This window comes from Macaca thibetana, chromosome 17, assembly GCF_024542745.1.
Source record: "Macaca thibetana thibetana isolate TM-01 chromosome 17, ASM2454274v1, whole genome shotgun sequence".
NCBI classification, from domain to species: Eukaryota; Metazoa; Chordata; class Mammalia; order Primates; family Cercopithecidae; genus Macaca; species Macaca thibetana.
This window is the reverse complement of record NC_065594.1, coordinates 15581450-15591430: the sequence shown is the minus strand read 5'-3', so window position 1 is coordinate 15591430 and position 9981 is coordinate 15581450. Positions and strand designations below refer to the sequence as shown.

At 41.5% G+C, this 9981-nt stretch overlaps 1 protein-coding gene across 1 annotated transcript in view; it reads right to left on the bottom strand.

Moving 5' to 3' along the window:
- The window catches only part of EXOSC8 (exosome component 8), a 668826-nt gene that overhangs the window by 310556 nt on the left and 348289 nt on the right, over positions 1-9981 (bottom strand). The gene's annotated exons all lie outside the window — the stretch shown is intronic.

The window sequence follows — 9981 nt, the reverse complement described above, 5'->3', positions numbered from 1 at the left end:
CAATTGCGGTGGGTGTGAATCTTTTCTATGTGGATCCTTCTGTGCCTGATGTAAAATGCGGGAGGATGGAATGAGCCCTGTTGTCAAGAGGGCAGATTCAGAGAACCACTTCCCTCCGGGCACACTTGCATTGGCTTCCTGAATTTCACCTGTTCATGTGCCACCCTCATGAGTTACCTTATATCCATCTACAGTTTGCTCCTTTATGCACTTAGTAAATTTCACCTTAGATTTTTACTTGGCTTCATCGTAAGCAATAATATCTGTGAAATTATTGGTTTGTGAGATACCAGTTGTATTTAACATTTAAATGCACAATGAAATAAAGGCATAAGTCTTCCATGCTAAAATCATTCTGAACATCACTGGTTGTTCTCACAACTCACTTTGTGAAACACTGAGGCGTATGAGGGGGCAGTTAGAACTGTTGACCTTCAAAACAGTGGTCCTCAAAATTTCTTTGTGCGTAAGATACCTAGGCCCCAACCCTATTGTCTGGTTCATTCATACTCTACAAGTTTGTTCGTTTATTCTGTCTCTCCCCTTCCTTCTCCAGGGCAATTGTGGGTGGATGTGAATCTTTTCCCTGTGGATCCTTCTGTGCCTGATGTGATCCTTCTGTGAGAAGTCTCGCTCTGTCGCCCAGGCTGGAGTGCAGCGGTGTGATCTCGGCTCACTGTAATCTCTGCCTCCCTGGTTCAAGCGATTCTCCTGCCTCAGCCTCCCGAGTAGCTGGGATTACAGGCACCCACTACCAGACCCAGCTAATTTTTGTATTTTTGGTAGAAAAGGGGTTTCTCAATATTGGCCAGGCTGGTCTTGAACTCCTGACCTTAGGTGATCCACCTGCCTTGGCCTCCCAAAATGCTGGGATTACAGGTGTGAGCCACCGTGCCCGGTCCATACTCTACATGATTCTAATGCAGTTTGTCCATTGAGAACCCTGCCAACATCCTGCAATTGTCAGAGAGGGGAAAAGAGCTGTTGATTGCTGAGCAGGCTTTTTATTCGGGCTGGTAAAGCAGTTTTCTTTTCCTTGTCTTCCCTTTGGTGACAAGGTAAGGTAAGTTTCTTTCCCTCAGTCTCTATTTTATAAGGCTTTTCTTGACATTTCCTAAACTTGGTTTCCTAGTTTAGTTCCTAAGTTTCCTAGTTTCTTAGTTCCCATAGTTTCTTGGAGGTAACAAATTACCAGAAACTGGGTGGCTTAAAACAACGGAAATGTATTCTTTCTCATATCTGGAGTCCAGAAATGAAATTGTTGGTTGGTTCCTTCTGGAAGCTCTAAGAGAATCCATTACAGAAGGCCCCACCTTGTTTGTGGGGGATGTGTTCCAAGACCCCCAGTAGATGTCTACAACCACAGATAGTAGTGAGCCCAATTCTGTTCATTAGAACGCATTTCTGTTCATGTCTTCTACCCACAAGCTTAATGCCCTTTTCATCTCAACTAAGCTCTTATCCCGTGCTGTGGCTGTAACTTTTGCAGTTTGAAGTGCGACAGCAAAACTGCACAACTTTCTGTGTCCTTCTTCACAATTTCACGGATAGAAGATTCCCTCTTACTGTAGATCTAAGCAACCTCAGCCTGTGTGTTTTTTCCTTCCTTATTAAGAACTTTCACCTTTTCACTCAAAGGAAGCACTTTACAGTTTTTCTTTGGCATACCCGACTTGCCAGTATCACTACTCTTGTATTTTGAGGCCATTATGAAGTCAAATAAACTTTTCTTGAAGACAAACAGTGTGATTCCATGACAGCCAATTTGATCACCAAGACGGCTACTAAGTGGCTAACGGATGGGGAGCTTAGACGCTGTGCATACACCATTATATCCACAGGAGGTTATCCATACTGGACAAAGAGATGATTCATATTTCAAGTGGGATGAAGCAAGACAGTGTGAGATTTCATTACACTACTCAGAATGGTAGCGACTTAAAACTTATGAATTGTTTATTTCTGGGATTTTTCATTGAATATTTTCAGACCACAGACCTCAGGTAACTGAAACTGTGGAAAGTGAAATCTCAGATAAAAGGGGGACTACTGGGCATGGCTTTTTCTCAGCATTCAGCAATCCTTGGTGTTCCCTGGCTTGTAGGTAGATGCATTGCTGCAGTCCCTGCCTCTGACTTCAAATCATCTCCTCATGTGTTTCTTCTTCCCTTCTCTCCTAAGGATACTTTTATTGGATTTAGGGCCCACCATAATCCAGAATGATCTTTTTTTTTTTTTTTTTTTTTTTTTTTTTTTTTTTGAGACGGAGTCTCGCTCTGTAGCCCAGGCTGGAGTGCAGTGGCCGGATCTCAGCTCACTGCAAGCTCCGCCTCCCGGGTTCACGCCATTCTCCGGCCTCAGCCTCCCGAGTAGCTGGGACTACAGGCGCCTGCCACCTCGCCCGGCTAGTTTTTTTTTTTTTTTTGTATTTCTTAGTAGAGACGGGGTTTCACCGTGTTAGCCAGGATGGTCTCGATCTCCTGACCTCGTGATCCGCCCGTCTCGGCCTCCCAAAGTGCTGGGATTACAGGCTTGAGCCACCGCGCCCGGCCCAGAATGATCTTATCTTGAGATTCTCAATTAAATTACATCTTCAAAGACTGTTTTTTCCAAATAAGGTCACATTGACAGGATCTAGGTGTATATATATTTTGGGGGAGGCACCATTCAGCCCACTACAATTACTATCAGTGATTGCCCAAACCCTCTGCTTTTGTGTGAGGATGTTCTACCTCCTCAGAGTGACATTGGGTAAACTCTAGTGATTTTAGGCTTTTGGGTAACTGACAAAGTCAACAGGGCCACTTTGCAATTCTCAAAAAAAAAAAAAAAATGACCACTTAAATATGACACTGGGAAAACATGTACATGTGCTTTGTGGTATTACTTTGTAAACTCAGTGATTCTGTCGAATTCTTCTTTCTCCTTATCTTTTTGGCTTAGGGTAGGGTGCCTTGATAACATCCTCTGTTTGATCTGGTACAAAACTCCTTTATTGCCTCTGTATTAGCCTGTTCTTAGGCTGCTAATAAAGACATGTCGGCCGGGCGCGGTGGCTCAAGCCTGTAATCCCAGCACTTTGGGAGGCCGAGACGGGTGGATCACTAGGTCAGGAGATCGAGACCATCCTGGCTAACACGGTGAAACCCCGTCTCTACTAAAAAATACAAAAAACTAGCCAGGCGAGGTGGCGGGCGCCTGTAGTCCCAGCTACTCAGGAGGCTGAGACAGGAGAATGGCCTGAACCCGGGAGGCGGAGCTTGCAGTGAGCTGAGATCCGGCCACTACACTCCAGCCTGAGCGACAGAGCGAGACTCCATCTCAAAAAAAAAAATAATAATAAAGACATGTCAAAGACTTGGTAATTTGTAAAGGAAAGAGACTTAATTGACTCACAGTTCCACATGGCTTGGGAAGTCTCACAATCATGGTGGAAGGCAAGGAGGTGGAAAGTCACGTCTTACATGGTGGCAGGCAAGAGAGAGCTTGTGCAGGGGAACTCCTATTTATAAAACCATCAGATCTTATGAGACTTATTCACTACCAGAGAACAGTATGAGGGAAACCACCTTCCTGACTGAATTATCTCCACCTGGCCTTGACACATGGGGATTATTACAATTCAAGGTCAGATTTGGGTGGGAACACAGTCAAACAATATCAGCCTCCAAGTACAGTGAAGAATCTGGGAAGCTAGCCTGATATGGGAAAAAAAGCTTTTGTTCTCTTTATTTTAAAAAATTTACATATAAGATATCTAGAACATTTTAATTGGCTAATTTACTTCCATAGGGTGTCTTCATAGGTAGGACAGGTATCACTCAAAGGCCTGGGAATTTATAGGCACGGTTTGGAGACATAACATTTAGGGAGCACAATGATTATGCTCCTCCCCTTCCATCTTATTCAGGGAGAAATGGGTTGTGGAAAAAAAGTGTGGAATTTGGAATCAGATGGAGAGTTATTACATTCTGATGCTATCATTTATTATCTGTGTGAATTAAGCCAATCATTTAACCTCTCAACCTCATTCTCCTGATCTATAAAATGAAAATCGTGTCTGCTTTATTAAACGGTTGTTGAGTGCTAAATACACGTGCGCACATGTGCGCGCATGTGCACGCGCACACACACACACTCACACACGAGTTCCCAACTATTTTCTGCTGTCTGGTAAGTGCTCAAAAATACTAGCTCCATCTTTCCTTCCTTTCAGCCATGCTTTGAAAGCAACATTCAGAAGTACTTTTACTAATTTTCTTCTAGGTTATCAGGAAACTTTTTAAATGTTCTACCATGGTTACTGCCTAGACTAACTTGTCTCTCACTTTCCTTTATTCCTTCATCTCAGCATCCTTTTGATGTTGACTTTCCAAACTTTATCTTCTCTCTCATGCTCACTCTCTTTTCTTTCAAGCAAGTCTCTTATTCCATCAGCCACAATATCAGGGACCTGTGTTCTATAAAGGAACTCTGAGAAAATACCTCCATTCATTTTCTGAGCATCTCTTCAATCCTTTCAATAAATTCCTGTTTTTTATTGTTTGAACCAGCCAAAGCAGTTTTTATTGCTCACAACTAAGAATACTTTGGCTGAGGCCTGATATAAAGGCTGTACTTCAACAAGAAGAATGCTAATTAACTGATCCAGGTAACTTTCTCCATCTAGGGCATTTGAACTGGAATATTAGAATGGGTCAATTAGAACCCATAACAGAAGCAAAAAACATACACCCAGAAACTATGAGAAAGGAGAAGAGATGTGTAGGTTAAAATTATGAGTAAGCAGAAGTTATGAATAAGCAGAAGTTATGAGCTAGCAGAAATCAAAATACATGCAGAGGAGAGGGAGTGTTGGTTGACTGATAGTGGCAGGCAAGTTGAAGCCAAGAGGAACATGAAGGCAAGGGAATGAATGAACCCCTCTCTTCAGGGGACTCCGTACTAACCTATTCGCTAGATCTGAGTTGAATCCTGAACTCTTTTCCAATTTCTAAACTACATTTCAATTTCTATAAAGTTGAATAACCCTCGCTATTCACGTGTTCCCCTGAAATTCCAGTTGCTCTTATTTTGATGTGTATCCTTACCATAGCTTCTCTATTATCTGAGGTAACCTGGCAAAATTTTTTTTTTTTTTTTTTTTTTTTGTGACCAAAATATTCCAAGGATTGCAGTGATGTTTTGACTAGGACCCAGTAAATAGCTGTCAAATAGACTCACTCAAAAGTCACTGATCCGCCTTCTCCAAGATGTCCCTTTCTCGTCTTACTTGAAATTCCCAGGAGGAGGCCTCCTCCTCTGGGCTGGAAAATTAATGTTTTATAAGAGGCCCCTGTTTAAGATGTACTCTATTCCCTGAAGGGAAAGAAGAGCCAGGGGTGTTTCTCTGTGCCCTAGCCATTAGCACCCAAGCAGATTGTATGAGTTTACTCTCAAATGCGAACTCCCGGAGGTCTGATCTTAGGAAATGAACCATTTAGAGGGCAGAAGAATTGGGCACTGGGCAGAAGGAGAGTAGAGAGTAGATAATGGAAAACGGCAATGAGAGGTCCAGGACATTCTAAGGGAATGTGTTATGGAACTTTCCCAAAAAGGAAGGTCCCGGCGGGCTGCCTTGTGTGAAGAGGACTGGGGAGCAGCAGGGCCAGCATGGTGGCTGTTCTAATGAGGTGGACACCAGCACCAAACAGCCCCACTTCCCAGCCTGCCTTGCGCCAGCTGCAGAGTGTGAGCTTGCATGATTTCCTTTACCCTTTGGCTCCTCCAGGAGATGGGGCCGGGCTAAAGTGGGCCGACGAAGACAGTCATCATACCTGCCCAATTTGAGGTTCTGCTCAGAACTTATACCAGCATGAGTTATGCCTTTAGGTTACTTATGGGAATCTGCAGACTTCCTGTTTTTGTCGTTGTTGTTGTTTTGTTTTGTTTCTGACACAGGATCTCGCTTTATGGCCTAGGCTGGAGTGCAGTGGCTTGATCATAGGTCACTGCAGCCTCAACCTCCTGGGCTCAGGCAATCCTCTTGCCTCAGCCTCCCTAGATGCTGGGACTACAGGCATGCACCACCATAAATGGCTAATTTTTAATTTTTGGTAAAGAGAAGGTCTCACTATGTTGCCCAGGCTGGTCTCAAACTCCTGGGCTCAAGCAGTCATCCTGACTTGGCCTCCCAAAGTGCTGGGATTACATGCCTGAGCCACTGTGTCCAGCCTGTGGCCTTCATTTTTATCTCCTGCAACATACAGTGCTCTCTCATGGCTTGTTTGGAAGGAAATATCTGTATGTCTTACCCAGGCAGTGAATGGTACACACTGCAGAGGAAAAAAAAGAAAAAAAGGGATTCTGTTTATGAGACTTGAAGCAGGAAGGAGTGGATTTACTCATGCTGCTGTGTTTGAAGGGAGAGAAGACATATCAAAGCTGCTTTAAAGAAAGCAGAAGTCAAGTTATCTCTAAAGAGCTTTATTTCTTCAAATTCGAAAATATACCACAGGTTTCTTGTTTTGTTTTTTTTTGTTTTTCGTTTTCAGAATAGTGGGTGGAAATGCTCTTGGAATAGCAGTGAGTCACATCAGGGTGCAGGTAGGAGAAAAACGTTAATGCCATGGATGCCTCTTTTCGTGGGGTACGAGCCCCAGCAATGTCTGTGTGGCCAGATGACGCACTGCGGGTTATAAATCAATGATGAGCAACGTGAAGAGCAGACGGGGAGCTTCATGCATCCTCCACAGCTCTGTCTTGTGACTGGCTCAGGTCCATGTGCAATTTTGAAGAGGATGTTTGAAAAGGATATTCATCATTTTAAATTGCTCTGTGGGAGCTTTGCAGTTCATAATGTGCCACTTAGGTACTTCTCAAAGATCGGTTTTCCTTGATGTGGTTTACAATTTAATAACAGCAAAAGGGCAACTTGGGGTGTTAGGACAGAAAACTAACTTTGAAGGAATAAGAAATATGGAGTGGAGTGGAGGAGAGCTAAACAGGTTTGAGATACTGGAGCCCAAAATGTCTGGTACTGGGAACTTCCATTGTCTGGCAAGAGTGTTGCCATCCTTTCCTTAGCTTAACCCTCAGATATACTGGGAAAGTCTACTTACAGCCTTCAGCATGACTAAAATATGCTTTCTCTTGTGGAAACATAGTTAAAAACCCAGCAATGTAATGTAACAATACTAGTATTGATGATCTTGAAGAAAACAAAAGATTGTTACTGAGATAGTTCTGAGCCCAACTCCTCTGCTGTGTTCTTTGCCTTATTTTGCAGTTTTACTCAAAGGGATCCTCATCAGAAGTGTGGTATGTGAATGGCGCTGACTGTCAAGTGGACAGTTGCAGTGCAGGCAACTGCTCCCCGGACACTCAGATGAAAATGAATTAACAATTGATAGCCTGGGAAAATGTGCGTCTTGAGCAAACGTGCTTTCCAGTCAAAGAAAGAAGAAAACGAAATGGATCCTGATGCTTTCAGTAGAGTAAATATTAGCAGAGTATTATGTGTGCAGAATAAGAAAGCATGACACTTCCACAGACACTGCAGGAGGGACACAGGAAAGAACAGCAGATTCAACAGACTTACTATTGCATATTGAACTTTTTTTTTTTTCATGTGTTAAAAATGTTTTTCAAAGGAGCTCAAGGAGATATTTCCATGCAAAGTACCTGTAATGAAAGTGTTCTGGGAATTGGCACCATAAAAACAGAGCCGGTAGCAGTAGGATTTCTACTTCTTGCTTTGATATGCAGGCAGGTAGGTAGAGAAAATTTTCCCAGAACGGTGCTTGCAGTCTAAATGTCATAAATACTTTCATGTATTTGACAAATATTTATTGTGCACCTCCCTTGTGCCAGGAACTGTTCTGGGTTTGTGAGACACAGTTGTGAAGAAGACAGACTTGAGCACAGGCAGCGGCAGTTGCCATGAAGATGTGTGAGAAGACAGGCCTGCCTGAAAATGCTGCTGGTCCTGGTACTGTCCTGCCCACAACAGCACGCATACTCCAGTCTTGCCTTTTCTTGTGCTTTTTTTCCATTTCTTTTTCAAGAAATCTCATTTCCCATCTTCTTGCTCTTGTTCTCTCTTTTCTTTTCCTACTTCTCCAGGTATTTCTCCACCTTCACGGGACCCTCCAAACCAGTGCCCACTGCTTTTCTCAGTCAGTCATCCCCCTCTGTTCTCACTTCCCTTCCTGTCCAGCTTAGACACCATAATTCATCCCTCCAGTGGTCTGCAAACTAGGTGCCTATCAGGTACAGGAAGACTTTCCAAGGGAGGACTTGTACAAAGAGAGTTTTAAAGAAACTCTGAATCATATAGATTCTTCTTCTTAAGTTGATCCACCTGAGAACTCACAGGTGTGTATGGAGCCCCTTCACCTACTCTACATGAGAAAGACACATCCCTCAGCCATCCCGAATCTTACTATCGTGCATGCAACTGGGCCGTCAAACCTTCAGAGTGCCAAATGAAGTGATACGTCAACGTATTATTTTTAGGAAAATGTTCTTAACAGTTAATTGAAACACTTAGGACTTCCCTGGTTTTCCTGTCTTCTATGTATTTGGTTCTGTGAACAGTGTATCTTTCCCATGTTGGGATGTTCTGGAGTCAGATATCAGATAGAATGATATGGAGAGAATAATAATCTTTTTTGTTTAATTACTTTGACTCTTTTATCTTTGGTCTGTTACCAAGGAAACTACTGCTCTGAAAGTAGAGTCCTATGAAGGCAAAGCAAAGAGGGTATCATCAGAAAATGCTGAGAATTAAAAACAACATGTTAGAAAACATACCTGAACAATTTTTTTTTTTTTTACTTTATTTATTCGAGATACTTATCCTTAGGACTATTTTTTAAATTAAATTTTAAAATTTTAGAACAATGATAGATTACAAAGATTGGCAAAGATAGAATTCCCATCTACCGCACACTTAGCTTCCCCTATTAGTAATATACAATATTATGGTATATTTGTCATAATTAATAAAGCAGTTAATGTTTCAATAATGATGTCATTATTAACTAAGGGCCATATTATTTCTCTTATTTTTTACCTAATATCTTTTTTCTATGCCAGTGTCCTATTCAGAATACTGCACTCATATCTCCTTGTATTCTACTCTCGGCTGTGACACTTTCTCAGACTTTCTTGCTTTTAATGACCTTTACGATTATGAGGGATACTGGCCAAGTATTTTGTAGAATGTCCCTCAGTTGGAATTCATCTGATGAATTTCTCATGATTAGATTGGGCTTCTAGGTTTGGGGAGAAAAATCTCAGAGGCAAAGTGCCATTTTCTTTACATCATATCCCGGGCACACACTATCAACATGACTTATCACGGTTGATGCTAGCCTTGATCACCTGACTAAGGTAGTGTTTGGCAGGTTTCTTTCCCATAGAGTTATGCTTTCCCCCATTCCTAGCACATTTTATCAAGTGAAATGAAAAGAACCTTTGAACTGTCAAAGTAGAATAGGTTCATGATACTGATTCTTACAACTATCAGTGGAATGCTTTTCAAGATTAGCAATTTTTCAAGATATATAAGGTAAAAAAATTATAATTTAAGCTCATGTTCATTATTCAATAAGATAGCTAAAATTTACTTTTAACAAATTTAAGATTTTACCTTATAAAATGTTTAATCATTTGTGCCTCCTGTTAACAATAAATAGTACTACGTGTTGGCTGCTGGGCTAGTGAGTTTTTAGTAATGTGTAGCTTTTTTCTTAATTCAGAGGAAAAGTCTAAATTTATTATTGAAGACTACTGTATCTAAGAAAATTAATAGAAAATGGGTACTAGGCTTAATAATTTGTACAACAAATCCCCATAACACAAGTTTACCTATCTAGCAAACCTGCACATGTACTCCTGAACTTAAAATAAAAGTTAAAAAAATTTTTTAAATTAAAAAAAATGTTCTATTCACCTCTTCCGGCAACATAGCTATAAAAGGAGAAAAAAAAAAAGAGA